Source organism: Lissotriton helveticus, chromosome 7 (assembly GCF_964261635.1).
Source record: "Lissotriton helveticus chromosome 7, aLisHel1.1, whole genome shotgun sequence".
NCBI classification, from domain to species: Eukaryota; Metazoa; Chordata; class Amphibia; order Caudata; family Salamandridae; genus Lissotriton; species Lissotriton helveticus.
In genome coordinates, this window is record NC_136068.1 from 1,627,338,443 (window position 1) to 1,627,360,978 (window position 22,536).

A 22,536-nucleotide genomic window follows, 5' to 3' on the forward strand; every position below is an offset into this window, starting at 1 on the left:
GACACCGTACTGTCACCCGGCGGCCCTCAGTCACACGTCAGACCATACTTTGTGGCCCTGGGCATATGTTTGTGAGTACCCTTGCTCTACATGATTGCCATGTACCTTACTGTGGGGATAGCATAACACATCACTGGGCTAGAGGGAAAGAAAGAAGGCTTCTGCTGTCCACATTTTGACCCAACCTCACAGTGAAGTTGATAAAGCATACTACAGTGCAACAGCTGTAACAAAACAAGCACAAAAGCAGAAAGCTCCTGGATGCTTTCATGCATGCAGTCACTCATCAGTCTTTCCAGGTATTCCATACCTGACCATCCAGGACTGTCACATCACGTATTCGTGCAGCAGTTCCTCCACCCATTGACTCATTCATGCATTTATCCTGTGCACACACACTCACCAATTAGTGAAGAGCTACTTTTAGCAATCAGCCACATGTAATGCCTTAGCTGCTAGTTTGGTAGGAGTGTGAGAATGTTTTTGGTAGTGTGTGGCTGCTTTCTCATGAGGGGCATTAGTAAGCTTCTGAGTGCGCGTCTGCTATGCTGCGATGTGTGTGAGAGTGCTGGTAATAATGATGTCAGACTGCTACTTTGTGAGGAGTATGGTAGAGCTTTTGTTGGTGTGTGACTGCTAGTCTGCGAGTAGAGTGAGACTCTTAGTGTGTGAGAGTTCTGTCAGTAGTGTTAGAGTGCTGTTCTGTGAGGGGTGTGAGTGCTGTTAGTAGTGTGGGACTACTAGTCTGTAAGGACCGTGAGTGTGCTTCTGATAGTGTGTGACTGCTACTCTGATGGAGGTGGGAGCATAGTTAATGTTACAAAACCTGCAATCATGAGAGCATTGTAAGAATGCATCCAGTGGTGTTTTCAGTTGTTCCTGGGGACAGTCATTTGCTGAGCCCTGATGTCTGCTTTTCCTAATGAGGATGGTCAAAGGTTGTAGTTGTGGGGGTCAGGAATAGCACACGCTGTCTATTGATTATCTTTAGATAACCCTTGGGGTGACCATTAGCAGATGCCCCCGTCCACAAACCTAGTGCACATGTCACTGACCCCCACATCGTTCTCAACTGGTTGTATTGACCAATGCCACCAAGAAGCACGTACATTAGTGAACAGGGACTCAGTCAGTGCTTAATTTGTAATAAAATATGTGCCAGGGCCCATCTCGGGAGACCACTGCAGCTTTAACCGTACACTGCCCCCACCAGAGCTGCCAATGACAACACCTGTGCAACTACTAACCATAACACTCCTAAAAGTGTGATAATTCAAACTATTCCAGGCCCCCAAAGCTATAAGAATGGCTTGGGCGGCAGAAATTAATAGTTTTTAATGTATATTGAATTAATAAACAGCTGTTGTTCCGTTCATCTCTAAATCACACAAACGGCGCCACCATTTGGCAGACTGTCATAAGTTCCAGCGTTCCCAATTAAGTGCAGGTGCCAGCACTGGAAGCCACCGGCTCAAATTCAGCACTGGACTCAGTCCCCTTTCACATCTCTGACCTCTTAGTGCCCACAAACATAGGACTGTGACTCTGTCCTCACATTAACAGATCAGCATCAATTTGTAACAGTGGCTTACCATGGCTGACGTCAGTCCCAGTGCAACAAACCAAAGTCTGTAAAGCTCCAATCATGCAGATGTGCGACAAAGCGCCCACCACATGCGGGGAACATGTGAAGTAGAGTGAGCTTGATGGGAGCAGCTAAACACAATACTGTGTGTGCAGCAAAGATCATGTACTCACATAGACTTCTACTTGTGCTTCAGATAAATGAGCATTGTGCAGAGTAGGCCCGCCACTGAGTCCTCACACATTAAGATGGAGAGGTTAGGGCTCTAGGCTCTGCAAACAGCAACCAAAGCAAAGCATAATACAATCACCCTTAGGGAGCTGCAGGAAGCATCCCACAGCACCTCGGCTATTCTTAGCATGCACTGCACACCAGCCTATACCATAGGCCTCTGCATATTTAGGTTTGTATGTGGCAGACATCTTAGGGATAGAGAATCTGGCACACATCACACCAAATTGTAACATCCCTGCTGGTAGCACGTCATGATGTGATAGATTTTTATTTCAGTAGCGACCTGTACTGCAGGAGTACAGGAGCGGCCACAGCAGGAGGTACTGGGAGAGATGGACCATGTAGGGGAAATGAGCAAATACGCCCCCATTTCTGTTCATGTGAGAGTGTGGAAACTGGTTGAGGGGAGGCTCCTGGGGCAAGCAGAAGTTGCTGGGCTCCAGTTGTATCAATTGGAGTCTTTCTTCTGGTGTCCTGGGGCCGCCTTACTGTTGGACCCAAACTGCACCCACCCAATAAAGGCAATTGGACCCCACAGTAGTAAGGCGTGGAGCAGTCCAAAGCTTACTGGCGGTGGACTGGATTAGAAACTCAGCGGTTCACAAAAACACACAGTAAGACCTAATGTGTGCAGTGTTTTTAATACTTTAATTCATTCACACCTAAAGACTATTCATAAAATGACAAATATGCACAATAAAAACAAGCCCTCTCTAGCCCTTTCTGAACTAGAGATCGATATGACGAGGTTTCTTTGTGTTAAAAAATGTAAACCGCCTTCTTATCTTGTTTGTCATAGAGTTCATAATGTAAGTGTGTAATCTCATTCCTATTGAATTGGCACAGATTTTACATTGTGAAACCCTTTCCTATTGCATTTGTTAGGATGTTCCAAGTGGAAACTCCATTGCCATTGTATTTGTCAGTAAGCTCATATTTTAAATGCCCTTCCTACTGTGTGCACAGGCCATTCTTATGGTACTTGACACTGGGGTCTGAGTTAAGAATGTTTTGTCCTCTATGAACAATGGTTGAGTTTCATAGCTGGGCTAAGACAGCTGTTGTCCACTGAAATGCTTGCAAAAAAGATCAAAAATGGGTCAAGCTAATGCCTCTTTCTACTCTGTGTTTTAATTTTTCTGATTACATTAGCTCTGGCAAACAGTTAAAGTTGTCTCTAGCAAGATCTAAAAAGTATTATCAGAGACCAATTTCAGATGAAGCGCCCCCAAACCGGGAGCACCAATCTCTGCCTCTTTAATCTTGTTAGCCCTGGCGTTGAATTTGATCAACATGGCGGCAAAGCTCCGTTTTTAATACGTCTGTTTACAGTGACAGCGTGGACTCATGAGAATCAACTAAAGAAGTGCATGGCTGGTGAGAGCAGCGGAATGAGACGCCGCGCGTTCCACTCTGTGACTCAGATCTTCTTCTGACACGCACAAGCGACCTCTGGGAAATCTTGGAAAACAGGCGACGTCCTCGCCCGGGAACATTTGGTACCAGAACATTTTCCAGACCCCTTTTCCTGCGGCTCTACAGACAGTCTCCATCTTTCTCAATTAATATCAGCAGCCAAGGGAGGAAGGGAAGCAAATCAGACCTTTAAAGGCGACAACAGCGACAACAAGGCCTTTGTGACTCATACAGAAGGTAGACTTGTTAACAGAGGCACTCCTGCGCCCTCAGCCAGACACAGCTCAGGAACCTTTTCCTCAGATGGGGGTCTTATAATGATGCTCGGCTTTCATTATGCCTTAACTTGTCACGCAGAAGGAGTCGCTCTTAGATGATCCTCAAAATCCTGCCCAAGACGAAGGAGACATTCCATGCTATCTCATCCCTATGGATTGGATCTGTAAAAGGCGTAGACCACCCATGTGAGTGACGTGGAATAATGCTGATCTGGTAGGTCCCATCCTCTCAATCTGGTCTTAACCCCTTGGGCGCTCATGACGAGCTCAGCTCTTCATGAGGCACAGTGGCGCTGTGCTCATGACGAGCCGAGCTCGTCATAACGGCCGTAGAACGCCCACGCGGGGATAATTCCCCTGCTGTGCTGGGCTTTCCATTAAACTAGCGTGGTCATGATGAGCTCAGCTCGTCATGAGCACAGCGCCACCGTGCTGCATGATGAGCCGAGCTCGTCACAGGCACTGCAGCGCTGCGCGCGCCCCCCCTCCCCCTCGCGTCGCACGGGAATTAGCCCCGCGGCAAAGGCGATAAAGAGGGACATCCAACCTTTAGTGTCATGAGAGAAAAGGGGAAGGCCTTCTAAAGGGTGGACCTTATAGATACATCATTAGTTATCCAGCCCTGTGATAGCTGGACACCGCATAGAAGACACATAGCGCTTGGGGTGGATCTAGAACTAGAAGCGCGCGCGCCATCCCAGCATGCCTTTAACTTGATGCTGAGCTTCATCGGCTGTGATGCAGCTGCCGTGGGAAAGTGGGATACAATTATAGCACATCGTAATATGGTTCTGAAGGTTGAATGCAGCATTTGTTGTATCCAGCCTCTTTATTTGATTTCTTCTATTGTGTTTTACTAGGTTTGTAGTGTTGCTTCACTGTATACTATATTACAACAGAAATAAACGCAATTACACCGTCTTGCGAAGAGCTGGGGGGCTTTAATAGGCACATCTGAGCTCCAGGCGTGGAAGGTAGCACGCAGAAGCGTTAGAAGGGTCTACAGAAGTTGTTCATGGCTGAAGTGCGATTACCACATGCTGCATGAGCGGAAAGGAAGATATGTATTTTACTTTACATTTGGACTTAAAGGAGTTCTGCCTTGGTACCTGGAGATGAGGGTACATTGCGCTGAGTGCACAGGTGTGATGTCCGTTCCTTGTCCTTTGATGGTGGTGATTGACCAGTGTTAGTAAAGTTCTTGTCCTGAAGGACTGTGCTTGGTAAGCAATTGTGCTGTCTTAGGTGGACGTGAAGTGCTTGCCTTGGCCACATCGGCAGGGGTGCACCGTCCAGTCCGGCGCAACCAGGAATTCCTCATCATATGAGTGGAAATGAAGGTGCACTGGTGCAGTGCAGTGGATGTGATGTCCTTGTACTGGAAGGAGTGACTGGGGTACACATGTAGAGTGAAGGCATGACCTCTTGATTGGCTATGAAGGATAGAGGTGCCCGGCCCAGTGTGGTGACCTTGTGAAGTGCTTGCCATTGGTGATGCTGCGATGGTACAGATGTATTATACTTTGGATTGGAAGTCTTTGACCTTCTGGAGTGCTGTATTCTCACCCGATCAACCAGTAGGGGAACCTATCCGCAGACTGACTGAGAAAATACACTTATAGGGAGCACCAATTTTGAACCTTCGCTTTGAATTTTCGCAAATTTAGAAACACTTCTATGAAGGAAACAAGAAAAAGAGGCCTCTAGGTATATCCGTAGTCCCTTGGGAACAAACTATTTGCTGAGAGAAAAGAGCAGAAACTAAAGTGAGTACCCATCCATAGCCCTCTGTCTTCTGGCAAGAAAGGGAAACAGGGGCCAGTACAGTAACCAGCTAGCTTAGAGCAGAAGAGTTCCCAGAACCAACCTCTGCCCACTCCCCTGCACAAATAGGGAGACACAACCTCTCCTCAAAACGAATTTAGACGACTGCCCGCAAGTGCCAAACCGAAAACAACTGCATGCCTGCAATTATGATGATTAGAAATTAAGGAGACGTTGGTGATAAGTCACCAGCCCTGGGACTCATCCATTTGATCGACCTATTTGTCCCTTGAAGCAGCACCATCCATAGCGTCTTGAGTCTGGCTGCTTGGGGTTCAAGAACCTCTCCCTTAGCACCTTCTATGCTCATGGCACGGTGCTCGTGTGCTCATGATGAGCTGAGCTCGTCATGAGCCGTGGAACGCTCACACCCGGGGATAACTCCCCTGCTGTGCTGAACGTTCCACGGAAACGGGTGTGGTCATGACGAGCTCAGCTCATCATGAGCACACGTGCACTGTGCCTCATGAGGAGCTGAGCTCGTCATGAGCATGGGGGCGCTGTGCGTGCCCCCCCAGTCCTCAGTACAGCGGGGGAATTACCCCCGCTGCGAAGGGGTTAAGCACTAATTAGTGGACACTCCTGAGGTCACTACACCATGGCCATAAGTCCTGGGCTTTTTTCAGGCTCTTCTCCTAATGCTCCTACTGAGGGAGAGGACATGACGTGGCTTTGGCCTCAGTATGCTTAATTAGTGAGATTAAGAGCAGTGTTTTGAGGAGGGGTAGTTTATGCTTGTGCCGCTCACAAGAAGTCTCAAATATTTAGATTTGTCATGATATCCATAACATTTTTGAGGGTAGCCGAAATGTGTGTTTTTCGTCCTAGGAATTAAAAAAAAATCATAACTTCTCTTCAACAACTGTTTTTCATAGATTTTTGGGGGTTTGTATTTATACACACTGACCCCAGGTCACAGCAAGAATCCACTTGTTAACATCACTTGTGCACTGGAACCTACTGTGCTGAGGTATCTGCTATATATTGCATGCTGTGGTTGCAGGGTTTGGCTTCCTGCCACATGTTGCACTGCACTACTGGGCCCCAGAAACTGACAGCAGTGTACCAAAGAGGGGCGGTCTGCCCCAGGCGGCACAAGTTTTGTGGGCGGTGGCCTCCCCCCGCTCTTACCTGTGGCCGTCGCAGGGCGGCAAACACAGGGGCCTCCACGGGTGGCAAAAGGTCAAGCTACCCCACCCTGGAAACTGATGCAGAATGATTAAGGTCATGGGCAGTTGTTTCAGGCCACAATGTGTGACCTCAGCTATGATATACGCCCTGCCCCTCTGCTTCCAAAACCCAGGGGCCTCATTTATGAGGCCTTGCGTGAGTTTTGCGCTTCCGATGCGTCACTTTTTGTGACGCATCGGCGGCGTAAAACATGCCTCCTGATGCGCACTATTTACAAAGTGACGCATCTAAGAAGATGCGTCACTTTGTAAACCCCTGCGCTACATTATACCTGCGTCAGGTATAATGTATGCAGTGGGGGCGTTCACCCGCAAAACGCCTCGTAATAGTGACGCAGTGAAATCTATGAGATTTCACGGCGTCACTTTTAGGACGCTGTTGCGTCAAAATCTTGCGCCTGCCTCACAGCAGGCGTAAGACTGACGCAAGCCCTTTCACATGGGGCTTTCCCCATGTGAAAGGAAGCATTGCTGGAGTTACGTCACTTTTGTGACACACTCCAGCAATGCGTCACTTTTGCGCCTACAGATACGTCAGAAATACTGATGTATCTGTAACTCCTTGCGACATGATGCGTCATATTATAAATATGACGCATCAATCATGTCGCAGGGAGAGCACAGTGAAAAGTGACGCATCGCTGTTTTCACGCAGCGATGCGTCACTTTTCATAAATGAGGCCCCATGTATATAAAGCCTAAGGATGCGCACAGTGATATCTGGGTAAGGAGACTGTCTGGCTTCCAGACATGCCATGAGCTAAACATCTTTGATTACCCAGAACTTGCTGCACAAGGTCGAAGGAACTCCCAGATCAGACTATTGTTTTTAAATCTGTTTTTCCCGACGTTTTCCATTATTTCTTTGACAGATTGATACCTGTTTGAGAACTTATTCAAGAACAATTTTCATTTCTGTTTTTGTACAGAACATTACTCATTAGCTGTATATTTTTTAAGTCATAGGTGTTCCAGGTAAGTCTGCCAGGATGTTGCATTTGCCCACCCAGACTTTGCTGACATATTTTCTTAGTTGTTTATAAATATTATAATGTTTCAGATTTTCAGGCCCAAGTGGCTTACCTACCACATACACACATGGCTCACAAGTTCTTTTGATTTACGAAAATTAATCATATTCTATCGTTTGGACATAAAAACACATCAACGAAGACGGAGTGGGCCTACATTTAGTCGAGCCCAACTGATATTGACTGCCACATAACCGCAATTTATTTTGAGTGAAAATCAGACAACTCATCCTAAAGAAAAAAGGCATCATCAAATTAGGCTGTGACTAAAAAAACAAATATAACAAGGGTTTGTGAAACTCAATAGTATGTGATAGGTTCTAAAATATACATTACTCAACTAGAACGTCATGTGTAAAAACGAAAAATGAAATGCCAGTTTATTCACAGTAATGCTTAGCAGTGCTTAATTTGTGCCGATGGTTGCCGGTGCACACAGCACGTGCACTTAATTGTCAACACCGTCTGCCACATGATGGCGCTGCTGTCTGATTTAGAGATGAGCACAACAACATTTGTTTACTAATTCAAAATACATTACAAATGACTAATGCATTGCGTCCAAGCTTTTCCTATTGCTTTGGGGCCTGGAAGAGTGTGAATTGTTAGAAGTTGTGTTGGTACTGTCGTTGGCAGCACTGGCAGGGGCAATGGGTAATGCGAGCTGCGGTATCATCCTGATGAGGGCCTTGGAGCTTGTTTTACTAATTAAGCTCGGATTCTAAGTGATGTTCCATGTGAATAAAAAAGCCGTCCAAATCAATAAATAGCATGCCCTCCGTAAATGTACGAAAAGCAGCAACATTTTCTGAAACAATATTAGTTTGTGAAGATAAGGTTGGCCATTTGCTGATCTTGGGTACAACACACAGCCTAAAAATATGGCCCATTCTACAATTATTGTATGTACTACCTTAATATGAGCTACCAGCCTTGTCATACACTTTTACTACGTCCAATATGTTGCCAGACATCAAGGACCTGATTGCAGAATCTACAATACCAGGAATTGTATCAATAATTATACCATGGATAGAATCCAATGCTTCTATGACTCAAATGTATAAAACTATAATACAATCCCATAATTACATTTATAGATTTCATACAGTGGCATACAAGGAGTATATTCTAACGAGTGGCAATTCTGCGTAACCATTACCAACCAACCACTCATGTCTCACTGCCCCATAATTTCCCAAACTGCCAACACTAAAAAAGAAACTATTATGCATTTACTATTCAAATATGAAGTCACTCCAGCTACTATCAGGATTTATTTTTCACCCTGTTAGTCAATCAGTAATCAACAAATTAGTCAATGGTTCAAAAAGTATATTAATACAGCCAAAGAGTTCAGGTGTCAAAGTATTCTATATGTAAGTATTACAAAGTACAGAATATTTACAAACAATATATAAAGAATGCAAAATATCCAAACAATGGGGCATATTACCAACGATTAGCGATATTTATCGCTAACTAGGCTTAGCAACAAATTTTTTATCGCTAAGCATCGCCGGAAATTATCGCTGAGATAACTTGCTATTAGTAAGGTTTATCTCCAAAGCGATACATTTTCTGGCGATAGCGTGAATATCGCTGAGAATACAGCGATATTCACGCATTAGCGACAAAACGTTCTTAGCCATGTTATCCACCTCCCATTGGATAACATGGCTAAGAACTGGTCTGAGCAGGCGCTAGTTTTTGGAGATATTCGCGCTTAGCGCGAATATTTCCAACGCAACGCCTGCCTTGTTAATATGCGATAGCGATGTTATCGACTGCTTTCAGTCGCTAACGGGTTGGGTACGCCCACTTTGCATGTCATTAGCGATAAACATCGCTGACATGCAAAGCGGGCCCCAAACCGCTCGCTATCGCCTAAAAGCTGTCGCTAATATCAGTTAGTGACAGCTTGCTAATGGGGCGATAGAATAATCGCCGCTTAGCGGACGAAAACGGCCGCTAAATCGGCGATAATTGTCTATCGCTCCCCTTGGTAATATGCCCCAATGTGTTCCATAAAGAAACTCATGTTGTCTAAATTAAAATAAGATAAAATAGGGTATCTCTAAAGAGGAAAGGAATAAGGTGGCAGTATTCTGTGAACCTGGATACAAGTTTAGAGAAAACAAAAGTGTCTAGCATAAAGCTTTCCACTCGGGAAAACCCCAACAGAAAGAACTGCTGCCTTCTAGGTCAGGGTAGGGTTTGAACCTAACTAACTTTGCAACACTAGTTAAAAGCATAGTCGAAGATACCAGAACCTCCATATCTCGCTCCCACATTCCAAGACCAGTTCCGTGGCCGCATTAGGTGCGAACTGGTAGACTCCCGAAATCCCAACTCTCACACAATTTGGTGTACATCTGTCTGTCTTTGTGAGTTGTATCTTGCTAGTAAGCCGAATACAGGAGGCTCCTTTCACCGTCATCTCTTCACATCTGCTTCCAGCTTTCTCTAGCTAATGAGGAATTCGATAACAGTCCTGCAGAGAGGAAAGAGAAGCCTCACACTGTCAAGATTAAAGTGTAGAATACTCAGCTAAAGCCCTGCGTCAGGCTAAATTAACTTGAGAATCAAAATGGAAGCACGTCACAGTATTATTAATCCTAAAGTGTAAGCACATTCGGTAAATGTGGCTACATGGATTGTCATTCAACTTAGTATATTATACAGCGGCGGCCAGTAGTGGGAGTACCGGCCGGGTGGTGACGTGGAGAGGGGCAGGGTGGGGGTAGTAATGTATGGATTCAGGACCATAACAGGTAAGTAAACATGAAAATAAATAAAACAAATTTCGTTGCGTGCACTGCATCTCATTTGGTGATGCAGTGCGCGCAACGAAATTCGTTTTATTTATTTTTATGTTTACTTACCTGTTATGGTCCTGAATCCATACATTACTACCCCCCACCCTGCCCCTCCCCACGTCACCACCCGGCCAGTACTCCCACTACCGGCCGCGGCTGATATTATACATGATTTCTCAAGCACTTAAGAAATGACTTACTACAATTCGCATCAGAGTGAAACATACAGATTAATGACATTAAACACACATTGAATATATGAATCACACGTAAATGCATATAAATTATCTATAGAAGACGAAGCTTTAAATTATGCTACTCCAAAAACAACGTGGATCTGACGAAAGGGACCCGGTACGGGTGGGTTGTGGTCCTCCTCTCTGTCTTATCTGTCTTTCCTACATTATGTGATTGGCAGGTGGTATATTATTGACAGTACTGGGGTGCCAAAGAGGGAAACAGATAAAAGCCAATGTTGCTGAAAGGAAGCCACCACCCTTCTTTACTTGTGTGTGCCACTCCATGAGACACTTGAGCAAGATGGGATATTAACAAGGAAGGTGAAACAAGCAAGGTGCAGGGACCTGGCCAGTAGGAGAGCCAAAGGAACCACTAGGAGTTTGTGCAGAACAATTCTTAACCCATATTTGTTTTCTGTAGTGGGCAGTTATTTTTGAGACTGACTTAAACAATTGGTGCAGTGGGATGGGAAAGATGAAGAGAATAAAAAAGAGATGATGGCAGTGGTAATACCAAACTGCTAGCCCATCTGTCTAAATCGGTGGTTCGTACATAAGATACAAATTGTATGATGTGCTTAAATGGATCAACACTGTGCCACCTCAATAGGGTGTATAGATATATGAAAAAGCAGACTTTTACATATAAGCAAATAACAAACAATCCAGAGCACTACACAAGTGTAGGACTTGGCCTTTTTGGCTAAAGTTCCCTACATTTTTTCCTTTTCCCCAAGACCGTTTTCCTAACATAGAGTTGCCAATTTAGATGCTTTGGGCACTTTGCCACTGCTGATCAATGTCAAAGTACAAGTGTTCCCTGTGTAAAGTGTAATGGTAATTGGTTTGCCATGATTGGTATATTTGCCTTATTAGTAAAGTCCCTAGTGATGTGCACTGTGTGTGCCAGGGCTAGTAATGCAAAGCTGCGCGAGAAGGGAACTCAGGCCTCCAGTGTAGGGCCTGCGTGCAGTTTGCTAAGTTAGCATGTTGTCCCTTTTGCATACACAGTGGGCACCCCTGTGGTAGGGGCCGGGTAACCCTTGGGCAGGGTGCAGTGTAAAGTAAAGGGCAGGACAAATACGGAGGTGTGTGCTATGTCCTGACAGTGAAAAACACTCCATTTCGTTTTTCACTGGTAAAAGGCCATCCTGCCCCTAGGAAAGAATGGGGGAGGCTGGGTATAGTGTTTGTTAGCCTAGTTTCCCATAGGTTTAAAATGGAGAGGTGATGTTTGGTATGTATGAACTCACAGTGTCATAACACATCTTTCTATGAAAGTGGTTTTGTCACTGTGTGTTCAGAAACCACTCTTTTTGGAAAGTGGCTGAGTTTTGTGCTTTACGCATTTCTGTGTGTCTGCTGAATGTGGATTGACTGTCTGGATCTGATAGGTGAGAGGAGATGGGGGTGGTCTTGACCCAGGGAGGGGCTGAAATGGCACCAGGCTGACCTGCATCTGGAGAGTAGGGGGAGGAGAAACCCGGGAGGTAAAAAGGCCAGGGTTACTGCTATAAAACAATTGACCCATCTCCTGCTGAGTGAATATGGATACAGACCCCAAGTATCAAAGGGAGAAAGGTGACACTGGGAGGGAGATACCCAGAACTTATTTAGGCAGGGGTCAGGGACCCCTGAGCACAACGAACTTCAAATACAATTAGGGGTATAACTATGAGAGCTGAGACCCCTGAACGTACGAATAGAAATGGATTGAGACTGAAAAGGCTTGGACCCATTTTGTGGTCAAGAGGAACCTCTGCTAAGGAAGGAACAACTGAAGAGACTTCTGGGAAGGACCGACCCTTGCTTCGTGATCTGAGGCTGGTTTGCAGTTTTCTGTTTTAACCAAGGACTGTGCTTTGTGCGCTGGGTCCCCCTGCTTGAGGAAGACTGTGCTTTGTGCTGTGGCTGTGTCTTGTTACTCCAAGAGCCCGAGTTGAGCTGGCTCCCTGTTTGGAAACACAGGAACATAAAAGTTTGTGGAGAAATTTCAAGCGATGCGGTGGGCGCGTGTTGTGGCAGCTTGAGACCCTCGGAAGGTGTGCTCTGTGATCTTGGACACACAGAGGAGAAGTGAGACTTGGACGCACTGGGTGCGTTTCGTGGTACACAGGAGGCATTGGTGAAGAGCACCTGGTCAACCTGTGCATCGAAGGTGAGGTGAGACTCAGACGCACAAGGTGCGTGTCATGGTGCACAGGGCGTTGGTGAGAAGTGCCTGGTCAACGTGTGCATCAGAAGTGGAGTGAGTCTCGGACGTGCTGGTTGCATGTCCAGGTGCACCGGAGGCTCTGGTGAAGAGCACCTGGTCATCGAGTGCACCGGAGGAGAAGTGAGGCTCGGACACAGTGAGTGTGTCATGGTGCGGCCGAAGGCGTTGGTGAAGAGCACCTGGGTATAGGGGCTCTGGAGTTGGGGTAAGTCTCAGTGAAGTAGTGTGCATGCTTTGGTGCAACCTGGGACTGTGGAGTTGATCAGCTGATCATCGTGTGCACCGGAAGAAAGTGAATCCCTGCAGCGCAGTGTGCGTGTCTTGGTGCCAACTGAGACCGCAGGAAGGAGTGCCTGTTGAACGTGCTCTCGAAGTCAACGTGAAGTCTTATCAGTGTTATGTGTCGTGCCAGAGGAGACCCAGAGGGTGCTGTGGTGAACGTGCAACCGGAGTAATGTAATCTCAGAGGCATGGGGTACGTGTTCCCTGCGGCCGCCTGAGACCTTCCTAAGTCGCGGCCCAGACCGGCAGCCCCAGAGGAGCTGAGCTGCCAGGCCGAGCCGCTGAGGCCCATTGAGAAAGTTCTGCATGGAAGTTCGCTGAAGGAGGATAGGAGAGTGGGGTCGCGCCCCCAGGTAACGTGGATCACTACCTGGGTGGGGTGCAGGCTTGGAGGGACACTCTCTCGGCCTCTCATTCGTTCTGGTGATGTGAGTCTTTGCTTTGGCTCAGATTGGGACCCGTACTGACCAAAGGAGCGGCAGTACTGGTGCCAGAGTGAGAAGCTGTACTATATGTCATCGTTGATACGTGTGGGGGGGCAACTGTTATTGAAGAGGCTGATTGTCGTAATACACATTGCCAATATTGCTGCTAACAAACTGCCGGAGTGTCTTATGACTCCTGACATTATTTCTGCAAAACGAAGTACACAATTGTAGCGCTACGCATTGCATTATTTCTTCATTGCAAAGTACAGGATTGTAGCGGCCCGCATTGTATTATTCCTTCATTGCAAAGTACATGATTGTAGCTACGCATTGCATTATTCCTTAATTGCAAAGTACGTGATTGGGGTGTGACGCATTGCATTATTCCTTCATTGCGCAGTACATGATTGTAGCAGGACGCATTGCATTATTTCTCCCATTGCAGGGTACCGGGGTGTATCGTTACACATTGTATTATTTCTCCTTTGCTAAGCACAGGATTGTATCATTATGCAGTGCACTATTGTTTGCCCATTGCAACATGCGTGATTTTAACGTTACGACCAGCATAGCATTTGAAAAGCGGTGGTTGGGATTTGAACCTACCAGCCAGCCAGAACTAAAATTACCCTTTATTATATGTTGGCTTTTGTATCGTGTGGTCTGATGGTATATCTTTTTATATACAGTTTATACTCGTTTTATCAAACTTGTGTGGAGTTCATTTGTGGTGTCACTGGTGGGTTGCTGTGAGTGTGGTTGCACATATTGTACACTTGTGCCTTGGAAGTAGGCCCGGCTGCTCGTGTCAAGCTACAATGGGGGTGAGCAGGGCTATCACAAACGATAGCCTTACTTGGCCTAACGTTGAGTGGGGAGTCCTGGGTCTCGCATTTGGTGACAGCGGTGCGGGACTGGGACTCCAGCTTCCAACAAAAAGTATAATAATTTCGATCTGCCAATCTTGCAAACCCAACTTTAATTTTCAGACATTCAGATCCAAACATTTGTTGACATGCAGGTCAATGGATGAACAGCACAGCCGACAAGTGTTTCGTCATAATGACAACTTTTTCAAGGCTTGTCAATCTTTCATGGTGAGGAAATCAGTAGAAAATCTCTCTCACATAGGTAGTGCTCTGGATTGTTTGTTAAGATAAGGAGAATTTCGAAGTGGATGTACTTGTGGAGTTGCATATGATAAGGCATCATGTGCACAAGCATAGCCACTGATGAGGATATCTGTACCCGATTGATGAGCAGTATACTTAACTTTTGTAAAGCAGGAAGTAAACATGATGCATTATTTTTAATAGCTGCACAAGCTGATGTAAAAAACCCTCTGTTTTCAAAATCATAAACAAGTTCAAAGGAATCCTTTGAGGATGTATACTTTGCAACTGTCTTCTCAGCCACCAGGACACTGGCCCTGATAATGGCTATAATTTCAACAACCTGGGCAGAATAAACTCTTTGCAATATATTGATCTCAGTGGAAACGATGCACACAGCATATGAAACTACTAAATGACCTTGATTATTGCACAGGAATGAAGCATCAACTGAGAATACAAGGCGAGCATTGTACGAGGCATGTCAGACCAATATGTGGTTTTATGTTATGTTATGCTATATACATTTCTAAAGCGCAGCGGTTACCTGAAGGTGTTCTGGCGCTGGCTACTACCCTGGAAATGCTGCACGTTAAAAAGCCAGGTTTTTAGTCTCTTCTCCAGAATAGGGTGTTTTAGTAAACAATCATGATGTTCCCCATTTTAGGGAGTAGGTAGCAATGAAACAGGATTAAGAGGCGTAGAGCTCGGAAACAAAGATAGGAGGTTAGGAGAAATTGTTCAAACTTAGTGAGTCGAGTAGCAGTGAGAAGCTGTGTTTTGTTCTTCAAAGGACAAGCACCGATTGTGTGAGGGTGTGTCACTGTTGGTGAGATACAATATTTTCTTCTGGTTACATCAAGTTTGGATATAATCTTTAGGTAGATTTTGGTAATATTGTTGAAGTGGCAGATGCTAAAGTGCTTGTTCACTACTGTGATATGGTGTGGTGTGGTTTTGCTTTGTAAAAAGAAGTGTTTATGGTCTGTGCATTTATACTTTACGGCATATATTTGTGTCTAGTGGCAGTGTGGAGGGTTAAAGTGAATGTGGAGCTTTGTTTACTAAAATAATCAGATGGGTTTACCTGTTGTTGCGGGTGAGCCTGTTACCTGTTGCTCCAGTTCCTCACCTTCTTCTTCAAAAAACTACTGTTTCAATCTACAGTATGTCAGAGCACTGCTTTATTACAACTAGTGGTACAAAAGGGGGTGGTGATGGACGGAGCATCTGAACCAATCAAACACTCACACCCAGTCAACCGATCTGGGTCTAATCCATCACCGTTCTTTAGCCCACTCTGCCACCCCAGTTCAGACATGGCCATATGCAAATCAGTCTGATCCTGTGCGTCATGGGAACAGTCCAGCCCGAACTGCCAAGCCATGCCTTCCCTGGACCGGAAACAAGCTTTGCATATGGCCATGTCTGAACTGGGGTGGCAGAGTGGGCTAAAGAACGGTGATGGATTAAACCCAGATCTGTTGACTGGGTGTGAGTGTTTGATTGGTTCAGATGCTCCATCCATCATCACCACCCCCTTTTGTACCACTTTATTACAACTAGTAGGCGCCCAGACTGAAGAATGCCAGTGCCTGATTGGAGCATTTGAAGAAAGACTCAGCTGAAACTGATTTCCTTGTGTATTTGGGTGACCATTCTCTGTTTGATAATCTTCTATAATAAGACTGGGACAAAGAAAAGATGAAGTTGAAGTAATGCAAATTACCATTCAGCAGCCCACCTGGCACTTACTCTTCCCTCTTTCTTGTCACTTTCCTCACCTGTGCTTTAAATGGACAGGTATTGTTACCCTCTGTGTACTTGCACTTCCAGTTCTTCGCTCCTCATTGCCACACACACTCTGGCATACGTCTTAGTACACCCCTGACATCTCTAGGGGATGAAAGGCCTTAGGTAGGATGAGTGCTCTTTATAGCTCAATATTGTAGATCATTTGATGGGTATATTAGTTGGATTCCTCCTATCAGAGACTGCCGTTCAGATAGAGAGGACTGCAACAAGAGAACGATGGACTAAGTGTACAGAGGATTAACAGTGCGTACTCAACTATCTACAACAAGATAAACCTGTTTCTACTCTCTTTTCAAGCTCAGATCTATCTCGCGTTGAGATATCACATTCTGTTATTGCTTCTTGAGAGACCAGACTGTTTTGCGACCACCTGAGACACCTCATTTTGCATCACATCTCTCAATGACATGCCTTTTAGGATTTCTTGGTCATGGCAGATTTTGTTGCGGTGGGGACTTTTCTGGTTATTTTGCATCATGTATGTCTCACTGACATGCTTCATTGAATTTTCTGTTCATGGCAAACCTTGCTGTGGTAGTGTTTTTACATGACACACCTCAAACCTTACATCTCATTGACATACTTTATTGTATTTTCTGTTCGTGAAAGACCTTGTGGTGGTAATTCCTCTTGACATGCTTCATCATGTATGTCTCGTTGACATGCTTTATTGCACTTATGTTCATAGCAGATCTTGTTTTTTTTTTTTTTTTTTTAGATCCTCATTTGCCTGGCCCTCCTCTTATTCAGCCTCCAACTGCCATGCGCGTATTAACTCAAAGTGCAAGATTCCCACTGCACCTGAAAACGCGGTTGGGAAGAATCGGCAGGAGATGGCCCGAAGAGAAATCGGGTGATGACTCCAAACTTGGTGTTAAACCAGTTGAACTAGCCTTGGAACCAAATGGGGGGGCCTAGTTCTTGGAGTTCTAAGGCATAATCATTGGACCGGGGGGAAAAAAAAAAAAAAAAAAGCAAAGCCGGCCTTACACCTGGTCGGAGTGAGTATGGGTGGGTTCTCCAAGGGGGGGGGAGGGGGAGCTGGGAGCTGGGGGGGGACACTAAAATTCAAAAACATCCTCTGGAGTCTGGTCCTCCAAAACAAGTTCTTTTATTAAATAGATCAACTGCCATAGCCAAGACAAACATAGTTAATAAAGGCAACAACATAAAAGTGTGTGGTAGGGAAGCACACACCAGGTAGGATGTTGAAAGATGACCTCAGTTCAGTTCCTATCTTGGAATGTCAATGGTCTGCGCGTGCGAGGGAGAAGAGAACTGTTAGAAGGGGCGATCTCAGAGGGCCAGGTTGTGATCACCCCGACACCCCAAGACCCACCTCTTCCGCAGAACTTGCCGAGTCTTGATTGTGAGGTCCTCACCGGGGAGGACTTCGAGTCTAGGATCGTACACACGGAGTTCACACCACACCATGAACAGACACCACACCGTTGGATTCAAGTAACAAGGTCTTTATATAGGAAATAAACGAAGGAAGCACTCTTATATACACAGGGGTCGAGGGACCACAAAGTCTTGGAGGATTCAGGAAGGGGGAAGCGGGACAGTCTGTTAGTCTCTGGGTCAGTACGAGGCCTACCCTACGCACAGCTCTCAATCCTCGAGCCGGGGGATACGAGAGGATGGTCGTACTGGCTGCCTCACCTCCGTTGAGTCGGCTTGGTCGTGATGGTGGTCTCGATGGTCCAGCCGGACCAGAGTATTCCTCGAGCCGCGACGGGGTCAGCAGGGCTCGATCTGCAGAAGTTCGGGAGGAGACGCGACAGCGTCAGCAGGGCTCCGATGGTTACAAGTTCTGCTTGAGCCGCGACAGCGTCAGCAGGGCTCCGATGGTTACAGGTTCAGCTTGAGCCGCGACAGCGTCAGCAGGGCTCGGGTGGTCTTAGAGATCAGCCGCGACAGCGTCAGCAGGGCTCCGATGGTTACAAGTTCGGCTTGAGCCGCGACGGCGTCAGCAGGGCTCAGGTGGTTCAGTTCCTTAAGGTCCTTAAGGCGCGGAAGGAGCCGCGACAGCGTCAGCAGGGCTCCGAGGCTCAGGATGAGTCTTCTTAGGGTCAGCCGCGATCAGATCAGCAGGCTTCAGGTCCAAGATACAACTGCCCGCTAGTTGTCGGGAGGGCCCAGTTATAGTGGTTTGGCTCTTTGATCTCCGGACCCTCGCAGGCAGAGGTCTCCTGCCCGGGGGGGCTGGTCATTGGTTAGGTCCGGCGGTTGGCTCTTTGATCCCTTTGAAAGATGGGTCCGGGAATTCCCAGACGCCCAGCGGGTCTGGAGCCAGCACTCGTGGAGGCCAGAGGGGTGATCGAAACTGGCCCACAGGGGAGGGCCAAAGGTGTGACAGAAACCAGCCCCTCAGGGGAGGCCGGAGGTGCCATCGAAACTCCCTGGCTTATCTCACTCGGGGAGCCCTTTACCCCCCAGCCGGGACTGGCGCGCCTTTGGAGTCTGGGTTTCGCTGGGGCCGGGGTCACGCTCGGCCCAGGGAGACAGGGATGTCGGGAAGGGAGGATGGCTCCCGGGCCTTGTGGGGCATGCACTAACGGGGAGGCTGCGCAGGGGACTCGGGGTACAGGCCTACGCTCACAGGGTGTGGAGGGACAGAGATGAACCACGCCACGAGGCCGGGTCCAACACGCGTCCCCCCCAGCTGAAGGCGGGGAGAACTACCCATCCTCTTGGGGGTTCTCTTCGCTGAGGCGGAAGAATCGGGACAGGCCGTCTGCGTTGGCGTGGTCAGAACCAGGCCGGTGCTCAACCGTGAAGTCCATCCCCTGGAGGGAGATGGACCAGCGCAGCAATTTGGGATTTTCCCCTCTCATCTGCATTATCCACCGGAGAGGTCGGTGGTCGGTCTGGACCCGGAAGTGAGTACCGAACAGGTAGGGCCTCAGCTTCTTCAGGGCCCAAACCACCGCGAAGGCCTCCCGCTCGATGGTGCTCCACCTTTGTTCTCGAGGGAGTAGCCTTCGGCTAATGAATGCCACTGGTTGGTCTAGGCCGCTCTCGTTCACCTGGGACAGGACTGCTCCGATGCCATGCTCGGACGCGTCCGTCTGGACTACAAACTCTCGGGAGTAGTCGGGGGCCTGGAGGACTGGGGCAGTGCACATGGCGTCTTTTAAAGTTTCGAACGCCGCTTGGCAGGCGGGGGTCCAGCTGACTTTCTTCGGCTGTTTTTTGGAGGTTAACTCCGTGAGGGGGGCTACGATGCTGCCGTACCCCTTGATGAACCGTCGGTAGTACCCCGTGAGCCCTAGGAATGGCCGCACTTCCGTCTGGGTCGTGGGGGCCTCCCAGGCCACGATGGCATCGATCTTGGGCTGGAGGGGGGCTACGAGGCCGCTTCCGACCTGGTGCCCGAGGTAGACTACGGACCCTTGTCCGATCTGGCACTTGCTCGCCTTAATGGTGAGACCAGCCCTTCTCAGGGCCGTCAGCACCGCCCAGAGGTGCTGGAGGTGCTCGGGCCAGTGGGAACTGTATACTGCGATATCGTCCAGATACGCAGCGCTGAACTCCTCCAACCCCGCCAGTACCTGGTTCACCAGCCTCTGGAAGGTGGCGGGGGCGTTCTTCATCCCGAAGGGCATCACCCGGAAATGGTAGTGACCATCCGGGGTGGAAAACGCAGATCTTTCCTTGGCTCCCTCGGTGAGGGCGATCTGCCAGTATCCACTGGTCAGGTCGAACGTGCTAAGGAAGCGAGCAGCCCCAAGGCGATCGATAAGCTCATCGGCTCGGGGGATGGGATGCGCATCGGTTCTGGTGACTGCGTTGAGCCCGCGGTAGTCAACGCAGAACCTCAGCTGGGGAACAGCACCGGGGGCGGCTGCCTTCGGCACCAGGACCACGGGGCTAGCCCATGGGCTGTCAGAGGCTTCGACCACCCCGAGAGCTAACATCTTTGATACTTCGGCCTTGATACAGGCCCGGACTCAGTCAGGGACGCGGTAGGCTCTGTGCCGTACCGGTGGGCTGTCCCCGGTGTCCACGTCGTGGACGCACCAGCTGGTGATGCCGGGGGTGAGGGAGAAGAGGTCCGAGAACTGTCCCAACAACTGGCGACAGTCCTCGCGCTGCTCGGGAGAGAGGGAGGAGGAGAGACCCACCCCCTCTACGGAGCCATCTTTTTCTTTCACGCACAGGAGATCGGGGAGAGGCTCCGTTTCTTCTTCCTCTCCATCGTCCGTGGCGAGGAGCAAGCTCAACTCGGACCGGGCGAAGTGGGGCTTGAGGCGGTTCACGTGGAGGACCCTCAAGGGGTTCCGGGGGGACTCTACATCAATGAGGTAGGTCACCTGGCTCTAACGTTCCACCACCTTGAAGGGCCCTGTCCACTGGTCTTGCAGGGCACAGGGCTCCACGGGGGCCATCACCCAGACCTGTTGTCCGGGCTGAAACTCTACCAGAGTGGCATTCTGGTCATACCACCTTTTTATTTCTTCTTGACTGGCCTCGAGGTTTGCCTCGGCCAGTTCTCTGAATTTCCTCGTCTGGTTCCGGAGGGCCAGAATGTATCGAAACACATTGGGAGGGGGCTCTGGGGCCGCCGTCTCCCACCCTTCCTTGACCAGGGTGAGGGGTCCCCTGACGGGGTGCCCGTAGAGGAGCTCGAAGGGGCTGAACCCCAGGGACTTCTGGGGGACTTCGCGGTATGCGAAGAGGAGACAGGGAAGGAGGACATCCCACTTACGCCTCAGGGGCTCTTCGAGACCCATGATCATTCCCTTGAGGGTCTGGTTGAATCGCTCCACCAGACTGTTACCCTGGGGGTGATATGGGGTGGTAAATTTGTACGTCACCCCACATTGTTGCCACAGGGACTTCATGTATTTCGAGATGAAGTTGGTCCCTCGGTCGCTGACGACCTCTCGGGGGAATCCCACCCGGGAGAAGATGGCCATGAGGGCCCGCCCTACTACGGGGGCGGTCACCGTTCGGAGGGGAATGGCTTCGGGGTATCGGGTGGCATGGTCCACCAAGACAAGGATAAAGCGGTGCCCCAAGGAGGTCTGGGGGTCGAGGGGGCCCACGATGTCGATTCCCACCCTTTCAAAGGGGGTACTGACCATGGGGAAGGGTTGGAGGGGGGCCTTGCGCCTCCCGCCGCTCTTTCCACTAGACTGACACGTGGGGCAGGACTTGCAGTGGGCCTCCACATCGGAGCGCATGCCCGGCCAGTAAAAGTGGGTGACTAGGCGGTGATATGTTTTGTCTTGACCCAAGTGTCCCGCCAGGGGCACATCGTGGGCCAGGTTCAGCAGAAAGCCGCGGAAGCGTAGGGGTACCACCAGTACTCGGCCTGACCCTAGCTCGGCGGACTTTTGTTCGCTATACAAGAGGCCGTTTTCTCAATAGACAAAGTGGGAGCCGGACTGGTCACCGGCGGCCTGGGCGGCGGCCTGCTGCCGCGGCCCAACCAAGGATGGACAGGAGGTCTGTTCTAGGCAGAATTCTTCTCGGGACGGTCCTCTTTCCTGGCGCCACTGGGCCAGCTCAGGAAGGTCGTCCAGGCTCGGGGTCGGTTCGACGCCAGGGCCGAGGGGACCTGCGTCGGGGGGGAAGCTCTCCCCGGGGAACAGCTCGGGGGTCTCAGAGGATTCAGGGACCTCGGGGTCCTCGGGGGTCGCCGGTGCCGCCTCCACGGTCGCCCCTTTGGGGGTGGTCCTTCGGGCGGTCATCGACCGGGTGCTCACACAGGCCCACTCGGGCAGGCCCACCATCTCCAAGTGGGTCCTTTTCTCAACCCGCTGCCATGGGGAGCTCTCTAGATCGTTGCCGAGCAGGCAGTCCACAGGCATGTCTGAGCGGACCGCCACTCGTAACTCTCCAGAGACGCCCCCCCATTCGAACGGGACTTGAGCTATCCGGCAGGTGCGGACGGAGTTATCGGCTGCGATCACCCTGCAGGAGATGTGGGGAACAATCTGGGCTTCGATGACGAGGTGCCGTTTGACGGCGGTGATACTGGCCCCAGTGTCTCGGAGCGCCCCTATGTGATGGCCATTGACAGTCACCTGCTGTCGGTATTTCTCTGTGTTGTTGGG